This window comes from Penaeus chinensis, chromosome 17, assembly GCF_019202785.1.
Source record: "Penaeus chinensis breed Huanghai No. 1 chromosome 17, ASM1920278v2, whole genome shotgun sequence".
Lineage (NCBI taxonomy): Eukaryota > Metazoa > Arthropoda > Malacostraca > Decapoda > Penaeidae > Penaeus > Penaeus chinensis.
The window spans coordinates 4,318,670-4,334,024 of record NC_061835.1 but is presented as its reverse complement, the minus strand read 5'-3'; the positions used below and the strand labels follow the sequence as shown (position 1 = coordinate 4,334,024).

Here is a 15,355-nt window from a genome sequence, read left to right as displayed (position 1 = left end):
CAGGGGAGTAGTTGGTTAGGTAATTATTATTAGTGGTCCTCAACCCGCCATCATATCAATGATAGATTCACCCAGTGTGCATGAATGCACACAGCGCACACACACGCGTGTTAACAAAAACACATACATACATACATGTTTGTATATATATATATTTCATATATAAATATATATATCGCATATGCATGTATATATGTACACATACATATGTGTATGCGTGCGCGCGTGCGTGTGTGCGTTTGTTCATATATATATATATATTATATATACACATATGTATGTACATTTATACATATGTAACGATCCAAACCGTCGTTACAGTGCGCAACGAGTCGAAGGCGCTCGTCGACGGGGTTAAGACCTGTTTATATGTCCTTTTTACATTGGTAGTGTGGGAAAATTTAAGGTCCTATGGGAAAATCTACTTGATTATTTATAATGAGACGGTTTATTATTTATTTGATGTTTGTAAAAGAAAGGCAGGCATTGCTTTGAAGGATCGTTAAGAAAAATCCACACAGGATAAAAGAAATATTCTGCTTTATTTAGTAATACCACACTGGTACGCAATACTGCAGAACTTAACTTAGATGAGGGTACAAAAAAAAGGGCTGCCGATCCATTCGTCTGCTCTGCCGCCTGTCCTCTCGCTTTCCGAACTGCCTCTCCTCCGTTCACGGTCGTTCACGTCTCCCGTCTGCCTCCCCGACCTCTGCTCTCCAAGATTCCCCCGACCTTGCCTTGTCTGCCCTGTGCCTGAGGCTGTTACGGAATTCCAGGCGAACGATCTCGGACGGTAGTTAAGAGGGCAAAGTGATGGGAGAAGGGGTCGTTTGTCGGGTCAGCGCTGTGAGATCTTCGTAACTGCATTCCGTCTCGCTACACATATATATATACATATATATATATAATATACACATATAAATACATATATACACATATTCATATATATGTATATATATTATATACAAAAAAATGTGTATCTATCAAGGGTACCACGAGTTAGATTTACAAAATTTAAAATTAAAACAAAACATTTCAAATAAAGAAAATTAAAAAGAATGTTATTTTTTACCAAATTCAACAAATGTAACCAATAAGAAACATAAAAATTAAGGTGGTAACAATGGTATTTTAAGAGCAAATTTGATATAAATGGAGTATCACTGTAAGCTCAAAACCCAAGCATATGATCATGTGCAGCCCCCTTCGTCATCCTGAATCGCGACAGAATTTCGCTCTCTGCCGTCGCCGCGAAAGGATCCATGCGGTCGGCCGCAGGTCTTGCAGATGACGAAGAAGGATTCTAAAGATTGAATTAAGTTTCTATTGTAAACATGCTACACTAGTCATCTTGTCAGTGGTTATAACATTTATTAAATTTCATGGTTCATGATGACTTTCGCCCGAAAAGTTGAATATCTAATTGTAATACAATAGAAATTGGCAACAGAAATTGAATGTAGTAAGCAGTATATTCTAAATGCACAAAGCTTTATGAAACTTATCGTTCAGCGATTCGGGATTATCGCAAAATAATACAAAGCTACTTATGTAATGATATTTCTTTATTTCATGTTCGTTTTAAGTATGCCTAATCTGAATTTCGTGACCTTATGATAAGGGATTACCGCATTACTACGTGAAAAATTATCTTACCTTATCAATTGGAGTACAACTATACAACATACAGGCGTCAATCGCCAACATTTGATGTCAATTTTCATAGGGAAGCAATGTTGATAAAAAAAAAAAAAAAAAAAAAATGCATGAATACATTTGCATGAGGAAAAACAAGCAAATTTTAATTTTGAATTACGATTACGACATTTATAATTATATAATATATAGGAAATTATACTTTTATGGTACATTATTTACATAATTTGAATTTGGAAGTAACTGCAACGCGCTTGGTGGTCGCACAAGAGCGGACAGCACATTTGTGAATTCCAGAATTTTGACAGCGGCACAAAATGTGACCCAGAATTCTGACATTCCACAATTGTGCAATCCATAGTATGACTAAGCATAAGGTTTAGCGTGGAGAGCGGCGAAGGGGTGTCCGCATTTTCTTTAAGAAGACGACGATTAGAGTCGGCGAGTGCGTAGCGTACCCTACAGTTATTATTATCATTATTATCATTGTTATTATTATTATTATTATTTTATTATTATTATTATTTAAATTTTCATCAGTATCATCATTATTATTTCAATTAATAATAATATTATTATGACTTTTCATCATTATCATTACTATTATTTTTATTCTTATTTTTGTTATTATTATAATCATTATCATTATTTATATTATCATAGTTATTATAATAATAATAATGTTAACTATAATTATCATTGTCAGTGCTATTATTATTATCAATGTTATTATTATTATTAGTAGTAGTAGTATGTTATTTTTTTATTGTTATAATTATTATTATTATTATTATTGTTATAATTATTATTATTATTATTATTGTTATAATTATTATTATTATTATTATTATTGTTATAATTATTATTATTGTTATCATTATTGTTATTTATATAATCATTATTATTAACAATATTATCATCATTATTATCCTCCTACTCCCCATTATTGTTATCATTATCAATAGTATTATCTTTATTATTAATGTTGTTGTTCGTGCGCTGTGTGTGTGTGTGTGTGTGTGTGTGTGTGTGTGTGTGTGTGTGTGTGTGTGTGCGTGTGCGTTTGCGTGTGCGTGTGTGCGTATGTGCGTATGTGCGTGTATGCGTGTGTGTGTGTGTGTGAGCCTGCTTGTGCACGCGTGTGTGTGTATGCGTGTGTGCACAAGTATATACTTGATGAGTATATACACATACACACATACACACACACACCCGGGCGCGCGCACGCATACGCACACTATACTGTGTACAGAAGCACACATAGACCACGCAGCTGCTTACAGGCCGCGTTCCACGTGGTCCCTCTACCCACGCCTAGAGGTGGCGTCCCCACGCCACTCCCAAATATTTAAGGTCAAGGTTGACCCAGGTCACAGAGAGTTCCTGCCCAACACTAGTCCAGTCAAGGTAGGCCGGCCGGCCTACGATTTCAGGCGGGAGGGCTCCAGTCATTCTCGCCAGCCTCTCGGCCCCCCCTGGGCTGACCGCGACTACCCACACTGCGCTTTACCCAGACCTTGCCGTGTTGCCATATCTGTGTTGCAGGTACTCCTCTAAATAAAAAGAGTTAAAGCCACCGTCACCTTTTACTACTCCTGCTTAACCAATGTATAAAGGAGTTCAATATATAGAGCCTTTACATTCTGGTGGCAGGGTGGTATTTTGACCTTTTGGCACGCAACATGGACTCTCTGAAATCCGCTCGACCATCGCTTCCCAAGACCTTGTCTTCAAATAACCACGTGAGTATACATGTTGGGCATTTTTATTTCCTTTCTCTATCTTCCCACCTAAATGTGTTAAACCGTATGTGCAGTCACGCTCACGTTGGTTTTGTTGGGTTAAAGTGCTGATTGACAGCAAATGGCACGCTCTCCATTCTTCAGACCTCAGATCACATTACTGTGTGATCACGGTATGGAGTCAAACAATATGAATATCGTTCATTTATTAAGTATTTATTTAATTTTTCTCGTGATTAGAAACTTTTATTATTTCAAATGCAACGAATTTAGCGCGTTCTTGATTTTATCGTTTCATGAACATCATCTCATTATTTCTTTCTCACTGCCCATTTCCCGTCTTGACCTGATCTCGGAGTGATAAGTCATTAGTCAAACCCGCTTGGACAGTTGGGTGATCTGACCTCACTTTCACTTCGAGTGATTGACACGCTGAAATGGCTGTGAGAACAGCTAGCATTTCCTATAAATTGTTTTCTAGAGTTGTTACAATATAGGGATAACGCATAGCAACCGTTACATGTTCATTGGTGACACGTTCTATCACCGCTAGAGCGGAACTTGTAACGCGATTTATATGCATTTACATTTTAATATAGCGCCAGGGATCTTCCCCATATCATTGATATGGGGAAGTGCCTGATTACCTGGGGTTGCGTATATGCCTAATAGATCTGCTCTCCAACGTTATTTTGTTCGGCAACTTTTGAGCCGGTATGACTCACAATTACGTCCGTTAAATAATGTAGGACTAGGGCTTAAGGTAGAATCGTGATTCACTCATTAATCACACCCTGCTCACACTTTAGACGTCGGTGGCATGTTTGGGGTAAACCCATCGATTTGTGATTTATGATAAATACCCATAGGGCATTGCATGAGCGCCCATCAAATACTCGCAGCTAGAGTGGGTTATTTATAAATTTTCCCAGCTTGTCAATGAAGTCTGCATGCGTAGCTTGACAAATTGTTACCTCGGCAGATTCTTCCCCGAGAAGATTCGTTTGCGTGAAGCCGCGAATATTGTTTTCATGTCACAATTCATTAGTGCGTCATTCTGTCGCATATCATTAAATGTTAAATTCAATGTGGTAGTTTTTTTTTCTAAGTTTATCGCATTTTTTTAAATCTTTTTTTTTTTTTTTTTTTTTTTAAGACGAACATTATTCTGGGGTTTGGCATCCATGTCCGCTCTGTGGGAGGTCACTCTCACTCTCATTAACTGTCACTCACACACACACACACACACACACACACGCTCTGTAAAGGCTATTAAGACCGCCTTAAACATATGGTTTAGCAGGAGTAGTGAAAGGGACGGTTGGCTTAACCTCTTTTATTCAGAAGAGTAAGCAACACAGATAATTCACACGGATACAAGTCTGGGTAAGGCTTAGTGCTTGGTCAGCCCTGAGAAGGGCGCGGCGGCTGGGTCACCAGCCAGCCCTGACCCGGCACGCTGTCGGCTGGAACTCTCTGAAGTGACGCTCCTCACCTGGATCATCCTGAGCCCTAAGTACTGGTGGGTGGCGTGGGGCACGCCCTCTGGGACCGCCGGCTGGCTTGGGCCAGCGTGGGCACGCCACGTTGGAGCTAGCCACGTGGGAGCTATTTATACATACTTATATTGCTCGGACACCTACTCACGCCTCGCCCTCGAGGCGCCTGATATTTGCCTCAAGGGTGACCCAACCTGGATGGTTCTTGACTTGTAATTACTTCGTTCTTGCTTATGCTGTCCCTGGTGCATCTTCGTGGCTGCTCGTCCCTGATGAATCTTCATCTTGGTCCCTGGTAAATCCGTCTGTCCTCGACATCCACACGTCCTCGAAGGTCTCGCACAGGTCCTCCTTGACTTCGGATTCGTCCTCGTAGTCCTCGACCAGGCTTAACTCGGCGGCTTACTCGCGCAATGCATGTTCCTGCAAATCTCATCCAGGTCCTTCTTGCTCTTACCGACGTCCTCGTTGTCCTCGTCAGGTTCACGGGCGTCCGGCAGGTAGCGTCCTCTTCGAGCTCCTGGAGGTTGAGTGGATCTACGGCGTCCAGGCAAGTTCACAGCATTATGGGTCGACTGGTACCTGCTCTGGGGAGTTCCTGGTCCTTCACTGGATCTACGCGCGTAATTATCCTAATCTTTCTCGGTTTCTGGCGATCATCCGGTGACGTTTTCCACAGCGTCCGAAGGTGACCGTTTCTGCAGCAGGGCCTCCTTCGGTACCATGACAGATATCGTGAACAAGATTATACACATAAGGGCCAAGATAGTAAGAGAAAAGAAAAGCAACAGAGAAGAGGGGATGTTAAGCGCTACTATCCGATTATTTATATAATTTGCAGTTTTTATGGTTGAATTTCGTTATTTTCGTCTTCTTCTTTTTTTATTTTGTGTTTTTTTTCACAAAGTTAAGGAAAAAAATAGGAGAGAGAGACGGTAACAGCGATCCGTATGGACCTAGCTTGAACTGATAACCGTCTCTGATAGACAGGAGGGTAAATAAAGGAAACGGCAACGGCATCTGCAAGGATTTACTTGAAACAATTGTCGTAACGCAGAGAAGAAATGTAAGTCACAAGTCAAACATCACGACTTGACAAACTCGCGGGAGTGCGTGAGAGAGAGTGTGTGTGTGTATGTGTGTATGTGTGTGTGTGTGTGTGTGTGTGTGTGTGTGTGTGTGTGTGTGTGTGTGTGTGTGTGTGTGTGAGTGTGAGTGACAGTTAATGAGAGTGAAAGTGACCTCACACAGACCGGACGTGGGTGCCAACTCGGAAAATAACGTTCATTTTACACAAATGCAATAAACTAGCTATAGAAGTAATACAAAATTATTTCAAGTACTACATACAAGTCTGGGTAAGGCTTATTTAATGATATGCGACAGAATGACGCACTAATGAATGGTGACGTGAAAACAATTCATGAGCGAATCTTCTCGGGGAAAAAATGCTGCCGAGGTAACAACATGTCAAGCTGCCAATACAGACCTCAATTGACGGGGGTCTCTCTACCCTACTTGCCGTACTTTATGAAGCGAAAATGAGCTGGGAAAATATTAATAACCCACTCTATCTGCTAGTCTGTGATGGGCGCTCATGCAATGCCCGACGGGTATTTATCATGAATCACAAATCGATGGGATTTACCCAAACATGGCAGTGACGTCTAAAGTGTGAGCAGGGTGTGATTAATGATTAATCACGATTCTAGCTTAAGCCCTAGTCCTACATTATTTAACGGACGTAATTGTGAGTCATACCGGCTCAAAAGTTGCCGAACGAACTAACGTCGGAGCGCGGATATATTAGGCATATACGCAACCCCAAGTAATCAGGCATTCTGACACTATGATAAGGGGTAGATCCCTGGCGCTATATAAAAATGTAAATAATTCGCGTTACAAGCTCCGCTCTAGCGCCGATAGAACGTGTCACCAATGAGCATGTAACGGATGCTATGCGTTATCCTATAATGTAACAATCTAGAAAACAATATACAGGAAATGCCAACTGTTTCTCACATTCATTTCACTGTGTCAATCACTCAGAGTGAAAGCGGTATCAGGTCACACATCTGTCCCAAGCAGATGTGACTAATAGGTGTTACTCGGAGGTCAGGTCAAGACGGGAAATGGGTAGTGATAAAGAATAATGATATGATGTTCATGAAAACAGTAAAATCATGAACGCGCTAATTTCGTTGCAATTGAAACAATATACTCTCTAATCACGAGAAAAAATAAACAAATGCGTAATAAATGAACGATTTTCATATTGTTTGAACCCATACCGTGATCACACAGTAATGTGATCTGAGGTCAGAAATGGAGAGCATATCATTTGCTGTCAATTAGCACTTTAACCTAACAAAACCAGCGTGAGCGTAACTGCACATTCAGCTGAACACATTTAGGGGGAAGATAAAAGAAAGGAAAAATAGCCCAAATATGTACTCACAACAGGTTCTGTAGAATTGCGTGTGTGGGAGCGATTGGTCCGAGCGGGGTAACCAGAGGCTGTGGTCCATTTTGCGAGCCTAAAGGACGCAACTACCACCCTACCACCAGAATGTAAAGGCTCTATATGAACGCCTTTAAACAGTGATAAACAGGAGTGGTAGCCAACGTTAGCACGGCTCACAACACAGTGATTCGGACCGATACACAGTAATGTAACACAGATACAAGTCTGGGTAAGGCTTAGTGCTTGGTCAGCCCTGAGAAGGGCGCGGCGGCTGGCTCAGCAGCCAGCCCTGACCCGACACGCTGTCGGCAGGAACTCTCTGAAGTGAAGCTCCTGACCTGGGTCATCCTGAGCCTTAAGTACTGGTGGGTGGCGTGGGGCACGCCCTCTGGGACCGCCGGCTGGCTTGGGCCAGCGTGGGCACGCCACGTTGGAGCTAGCCACGTGGGAGCTATTTATACATACTTATATGCTCACTCACTCACTCATCCATGCAGAACAAAAGACACCGAAACCTTCCATTAATAGGGTTTGTTGCTGTCGTATTTGCAGGCGTAAAAGATCTATGACGCATCTCTTTGCCCGCGAGTTTCTCAGTCGTGATGTGTGACTTGTACATGAATTCTTATTTTACATACATTTCCTTTCTGTGTTACAACAATGGTTCAAGTAAATCCTAGCGGGTTGCCATTTGTCGTTTCCCTTACTTTATTCTCATTCTATCAAGAGACGGTTTGGTAGCTAAGTCCTTGCGGATCGCTACTACCGTCTCTCTTTTCTAATTTCTTCTTTGAACGTAAAACACAAAATGAAAAAAAAAGACGAAAATAACGTAAAATCAAACATTCAAAACTGCAATTTTTTATAAATAATCACCTAGTGGCGTTTTCTTCTCTGATGTCTCTCTTTTCTCTTACTATCTTGGCCCTTTTGTTCACGATATATGTCACGGCACGGAAGGAGGCCCTGCTGCAGAAATTATCACCTTCGGACGCTGTGGAAAACGTCACCGGAAGATCGCCAGAAGGCTGGAGACCAGGACAATTCGTCAAAGCAGGTATCAAGCCGCCCCAGGATGTGGAAGGGCGCCGCTTGCCAGGACGCCCGTAGATCCAGTGAAGGACCAGAAACTCGCCAGCGCAGGTACCAGTCGCCCCATGATGCTGTGACGGGCGCCGCCTGCGAGGATGCCACAGATCCAGTTAAACTCCAGGTGCTCGTCAGCGCAGGGATCAGCCGCCCTGAGATGCCGAAAAAGACGCTTCCTGCCGGACGAGCACGCAGCCGAGAAGGACCTGGACGAGATCTGCGGACACGTGCATTAGGCGAGTAAGCTGCCGAGGTAGGCTTGGACGAGGACTACGAGGAAGTCTGGACGAGTCCGAAGTCAAGGAGGGCCTGTGCGAGACCTTCGAGGACGTGTGGATGTCGAGGACAGACGGATTTACCAGGGACCAGGATGAAGATGACAACAAAGACGAGCAGCCACGAAGATGCATCAGGGACAGCACACGCGAGAACGAAGGGATTAACAAATCAAGAACCAGCCAAGTTGGGTCACCCTTGAGGCAAATCTAAGGCGCCTCAAGGGCGAGGCGTTAGTTGGTGGCCGAGCAATATACTGTGTACATAAGCACGCATAGACCACGCGGCTGCTTGGCGTGGTTCCTCAAACCACGCCTAGAGGTGGCGTCCCCACGCCACTCCCGAATATTTAAGGTCAAGGTTGACCCAGGCCACTGAGAGTTCCTACCCAACACTAGTCCAGTCAAGGTAGGCCGGCCGGCCTACGATTTCAGGCGGGAGGGCTCCAGTCATTCTCGCCAGCCTCTCGGCCCCTCCTGGGCTGACCGCGACTACCCGCACTACCAACACTTGTCGTGTTGCTATATCTCTGTGTTGCTGGTACTCTTCTAAATAAAAAGAGTCAAAGCCACCGTCACCTTTTACTACTCCTGCTTAACCAATGTATAAAGGTATTTAATATATGGAGCCTTTACACACACACATACGATGCATACACACAATGATAAGGCGTCTTTATGTTCTCCATACCCATACTGCGGTTTTGCGTTCATGTAATGTTCTATAATGGAGAATATAACGTAGTATGTTTTCTGTTTATTGAAAAAGTGTTTTGTTTCGGTGAAAAGAAAGTCTCACCTCGAGATTTGAAGTATGAGGCGTTTTCTATATTCAAGACATATGCAAATATCATTGTTAATTGTTCTGTTCAAATAGAGGCGGAATGCCGCCTTGCCTCCATAGGTATAGGTGTTGCTATTTCGATAAACAATTCCAAGAAGTAGCATTTGAAAAACGTTTTATACAAAGCCAACGATAATTAATACTGCACGTTTTGCAAACAGTTATCAAAAAAAAAAAAAAAAAAAAAAAAATCAAATAGCTTATTTCGTTTCTAAAAATTGATATTAATACAATTACTGGGTATTTATATTCTACCAATCACAACCAAGCGTTTTCGCCTCATTCATAAAAATACTGTTTACACTATGTTTACATCGAGGTGGTTGCCAGATGTACAAAAGTGGGACCCAGCATGTGTACTGAAATATAATTCCGCAGCTTTACACATATATGTATATACAAATAGTATATATAGTTAATATATATATATATATATATATATATATATACATACAGAATAGATATACATTTATATATATATATATATATATATATATATATATATATGTATGTGTGTATATATACACATATATACAGTGTATACACATGTATACATCTATATTCATATATATACATATATATATATATAAATATATATGTATATACATATACGTTTATGTGTATATATATATGTATATAAACACATTTAAATACATATATACGTACATATATATATATATATAAATATATATGTACACATATGTATACATATATATACACATATATATATGCATTCATATATATATATATATATATATATATATATATATATACAGTGTGTGTATGTATATAGATATATATACATATACACATATACATACAGTAAATACACATGTGTGTCCATATATGTACGTATATATACATATCTATATCATATATACATATCTATATGATCTTATATATACATATATATATGTATATATATGTATATATATATGTATATATATGTATATATATGTATATATATGTATATATATGTATATATATGTATATATATGTATATATATGTATATATATGTATATATATATATATATTATGGGTGACTGCCACAATGGTCCAGTGATAAGAGCACTGGACTCCGACCCTCGTGGTCCCGAGTTCAATTCCCCGCCGCGGCGGTCGTAAAAATGCCTGCGCTCTGACTGCTGGCTCGAGCCCAAGAAAAAGGCATATCGCCTTGAGAAGTCAAACGCAGGGAAAGTCACCGTCGTGGCGCCGAGCCGTGGTTGATTAGGAAGGGCATTCAATCAGGACACTGCCATATATTATCTCTCAATAGTGAATTGAGAGAGGCTTATGTCCTGCAGTAGGGAAGTCGCCGCCGTGGCGGTTGATTAGGAAGGGCATCCAATCAGGAAACATTGTTGGGAGAGAAGGATAAGCACAAATAATTGATCCCATTTGGCTGGGCCAAGAAAAGGATACTCAAAAGGTTTGCAGAAGCGGGAGGAAGATGGGCTGGTATGGAGTGAGGTAGTACTGTTGGGAGGACAATAAGGATGAAGAGTAGTAATAAGGGGGTGGAAGTAGACAATGAAGAAGACTGTGCAGTAGATGGAGTGAAAGATGTTGAAAGAGAGGAAGGCGTGTCTTCTGAAGGTTGAATAAGGACTGGGTGGATGGCTCGGAACGGATAGACAGCAAACATCGGGGAGGTGATATTTGTATCAGTCGGGGCCGTGGTCAGAGGAGATGCAGGGGTCGGGGAATAAGTTAAATCGAATTTAGATAAGCTAATTGATGAAGGGGCAAGCCTTAATGCCACTGATAAGGGTAAAACATCATTATTGGCCAAGATTGAGCCTGAAATAAATGGGAAGAGGAAATGGCCCTTGCCCCTCAGGGTCCCCAAGAGGGGTAAGGGCTAGATAATTAACCAAGGGAATACCGTGCCCATGGCTCCCGGAGGCCGTTCATGACTGACACAAAGCCCGTCTTTCATCCTTCTAACACGGCTCTCATACCTTAGAAAGTGGACAGAAGAAGGGGAACATGAAGAAGAGAAGGAATGGAAATGGGGTGAAGAAAAGACCATGCAAAATTAGTTGAGGCGAGGGCTGAGGTCCAAGGTAGGGATGATCCCCTACATTGGGCCCCAGTCTCCGTCTCCAAAGCCCCCTACAATAACGAACAAGGGATGAGGGATATATATATATATATATATAAATATATATATATATATATTTATATATATATATTATATATATATTATATATATTATATACATATATATAAATACATATATATATACACATACATACATATATATATATATATATATATATATATTATATATATTATATACATATATATAAATACATATATATATACACATACATACATATATATATATATATTATACACACACACACACACACACACACACACACACACACACACACACACACACACACTATAAGTATGTATAAATAGCTTCCACGTGGTGTACAAAAGCACGTATACGCGTGGCTTCACCGCAGGCGCCCCAACGTGCCCCACGCCCCCACACCAGTACTTAAGGCTCAGGATGACCCAGGTCAGTCTCAGTCCTTTCAGAGAGTCTTGCCTATCGCTGCGGGTCAGGCTGGCCGGGTCCGCCGTTCGGGCAGACCAAGCACTTAGCCTTACGAAGACTTGTACCCCGCGTGTGATATCGGTCCGAATCACGGTGCTGTGAGCCTTGCTAACGTTGGCTATCACTCCTGTTTATCACTGTATAAGGCGTCATATAGAGCCTTTACATAAGTGGTGGCAGGGTGGTTCGTTGTGTCCTTTTGGCACACAACAATGGACTCACAGTCTCCGATGGTCACCCGCTCGGACCAAATCACTTCCATACACGCAAAAGTCGTCAGAGCCTGTTGTGAGTACATATTTGGGCCATTTTTTCTTTCTTTTATCTTCCCCCTAAATGTGTTAAGCTGTATGTGCAGCTTTGTTAGGTTAAAGTGCTAATTGACAGCAATGGTACGCTCTCCACAGCTGACGTCAGATCACATTACTGTGTGATCAACGGTATGGGTTCAAACAACAGGAATATCGTTCATTTGTTACGTATTGTTTATTTTTTCTCGTGATTAGAGAGTATATTGTTTCAATTGCAACGAATTTAGCGCGTTCATGATTTTACTAATTTCATGAACATCATATCATTATTCTTTCTCACTACCCATTTCCCGTCTTGACCTGACCTCCGAGTGAAGAATTTCATTCACATCTGCTTGGGACAGCTGTGTGACCTGACCCCACTTTTACTCTGAGTGATTGACACGTGAAATGAATGTGAGAACCTCTGGCATTTCCTGTATATTGTTTTCGAGATTGTTACATTATAGGATAACGCGTAGCATCCGTTGCATGTTCATTGGTGACACGTTCTATCGGCGCTAGAGCGGAGCTTGTAACGCGAATTACTTACATTTTTATATAGCGCCAGGGATCTTCCCCTTATCATAGTGTCAGAATGCCTGATTACTTGGGGTTGCGTATATGCCTAAAGATCCGCGCTCCGACACGTTCGTTCGGCATTTTTTGAGCCGGTGTGACCCGCGGTTAGGTTAGATTCTCTTATTAATCACATCCCGCTCACCCCATTGACGTCGCTGCCATGTTTGGGGTAAATCCCATCGATTTGTGATTCATGATAAATACCCGTAGGGCATTGCATGAGCGCCCATAGAGTGGGTTATTAATATTTTCCCAGCTCATTTCGCTTCATAAAGTACGGCAAATTAGGGTACAGAGACCCCCCCCGTCAATTGAAGTCTGTATGCGCAGCTTGACATGTTACCTCGGCACAATTTTTTTTCCCCGAGAAGATTCGTTCGCGAATTGTTTCACGTCACCATTCATTAGTGCGTCATTCAGTCGCATATCATTAAATGTTAAATTCAATGTAGTATTTGAAATAATTTTGTATTACTTCTATAGCTAGTTATTGCATTTGTGTAAAATGAACGTTAATTTCCGTGTTTGGCACCCATGTCCGGTCTGTGTGAGGTCACTTTCACTCTCATTCTTCTCTGCGTTACGACAATTGGTTCAAGTAATTCCTTGCGGATGCCTTTGTCATTTCCCTTATTTACCCTCCTGTCTATCAGAGACGGTTAGCAGTTCAAGCTAGGTCTATGCGGACCGCTGTTACCGTCTCTCTCTCCTATTTTTTCCTTAACTTTGTGAAAGTAAAACACAAAATGGAAAAAAAAGAAAAGACAAAAATAACAAAAAATCAACCATAAAAACTGCAAATTATATAGATAATCGGGTAGTGGCGCTTAACATCCCCTCTTCTCTGTTGTCTTTCTTTTCTCTTACTATCTTGGCCCTTAAGTGTATAATCTTGTTCACGATATCTATCATAGTACCGAAGGAGTCCCTGCTGCAGAAACGGTCACCTTCGGGCGCTGTGGAAAACGTCACCGGGAGATCGCCAGATACCGAGGAAGACTAGGATAATTACGCCCGTCGTTCCAGTGAAGGACCAGGAACTCGCCAGAGCAGGTACCAGTCGTCCCATAATGCTGTGAACTTGCCTGGACGCCGCAGATCCACTCAACCTCCAGGAGCTCGAAGGACCTGGATGAGATCTGCGGGAACGTGCATTGGGCGAGTAAGCCGCCGAGTTAGGCCTGGTCGAGGACTACGAGGACGAATCCGAAGTCAAGGAGGACCTGTGCGAGACCTTTCAGGACGTGTGGAAGTCGAGGACGAACGGATTTACCAGGGACCAAGATGAAGACGATGACAGGGACGAGCAGCCACGAAGATGCATCAGGGACATTACACGCAAGAACGAAGTGTTTACAAGTCAAGAACCAGCCAGGTTGGGTCACCCTTTAGGCAAATATCAGACGCCTCGAGGGCAAGGCGTGAGTAGGTGGCCGAGCAATATAAGTATGTATAACTAGCTTCCACGTGGTGTACAAAAGCACGTATACGCGTGGCTTCACCGCAGGCGCCCCAACGTGCCCCACGCCCCCACACCAGTACTTAAGGCTCAGGATGACCCAGGTCAGTCTCAGTCCTTTCAGAGAGTCCTGGCGACCGCTGCGGGTCAGGCTGGCTCCCGCCACGCGCCCCCCTGCGGGCAGACCCAGCACTAAGACTTACGAAGACTTGTATCCGTGTGAATATCTGTGTTGCTTACGCTTCTCAATAAAAGAGGTTAAGCCAACCGTCCGTTTCACTACTCCTGCTAAACCATATGGTTAAGGTGTCATTTAAATACCCTTTACACACACACACACACATATATATATATATATATATATATATATACATATACATATACATATACATATACATATATATGTATACACACACACACACACACATATATAAATATATATATATATATATATATATGCATCATACACATATATATCTATATATTATGATATGACCCGACTTTCCACATCCGTGACACTGAATTTCACTTTCAACATGTGTAGACTATTTAGACACTGACCTTGAAAATTTACATACGCGATATGCATGTGCACTACGGTACCTATCGGCGGCTTCTGCCATTTCCACCGCAGTTTCACAGCCTTTTTCTTTCAGAAATACACGAAGATCAGAACTGCAATTATTTGATAATTGTTCCCTGACCAGAAAATCAAACAAGCTATCGTATTTTTTCTCAACATTACTCATAGTTATCCATTTATCGAGGTACTGCTCCATTCTAATTACCAAATGGACATACGTCTCCTTATCCTTACATCTGCTCTCTCGAAACTTATGGCGATAAGAATCTGCATCTACAGAATAAGCCCTCAAC

At 41.7% G+C, this 15,355-nt stretch overlaps 1 protein-coding gene across 1 annotated transcript in view; it reads right to left on the bottom strand.

The window, feature by feature from the left end:
- Positions 1–522: 522 nt before the first annotated feature.
- The window catches only part of LOC125033939 (tripartite motif-containing protein 2-like), a 93,639-nt gene continuing 78,806 nt past the window's right edge, over positions 523–15,355 (bottom strand). Inside the window, exon 12 of the mRNA XM_047625527.1 lies at positions 523–879. The gene's annotated coding sequence lies outside the window, so the exon portion shown is untranslated. The remainder of the gene's footprint in view (positions 880–15,355) is intronic.